Below are 374 nucleotides of genomic sequence, written 5' to 3' on the forward strand. Positions count from 1 at the left end.
TAAAGGGGAGAAGAAGAAACAAAAGGGGTGGCAGAGAGTAAGAGTGATAAACGGAGATGGGAAGAGGGATATTGCGAGGGGAGAAAGAGAGAAAGAGAGAAGGGGGACATGGAATCCTGCAAATGAGAGAGAGGGAGAGCGAGGAAAGGGAGAGTGGGAGAGAGGGGACGCGTGTATGGCGCCACGGGTTTAGGTGGGGTGCGGGGAGGGAGAGGGGTGGCACAAGGCTTCCATAACCAACATAGATCGAAGGTTTGAAGGGTGTGAGCTCCCGCCAACAAAGGCTGATGATACATGCTTTCCCCGAGATGGAGACTCTCAAATGAGCACTGACAAAGGCTGAAAAAGAGCTCTTCTTTCCCCGAGGAACCCGA

This window comes from Penaeus monodon, chromosome 27 (genome assembly GCF_015228065.2).
Source record: "Penaeus monodon isolate SGIC_2016 chromosome 27, NSTDA_Pmon_1, whole genome shotgun sequence".
Classification (NCBI taxonomy): Eukaryota; Metazoa; Arthropoda; class Malacostraca; order Decapoda; family Penaeidae; genus Penaeus; species Penaeus monodon.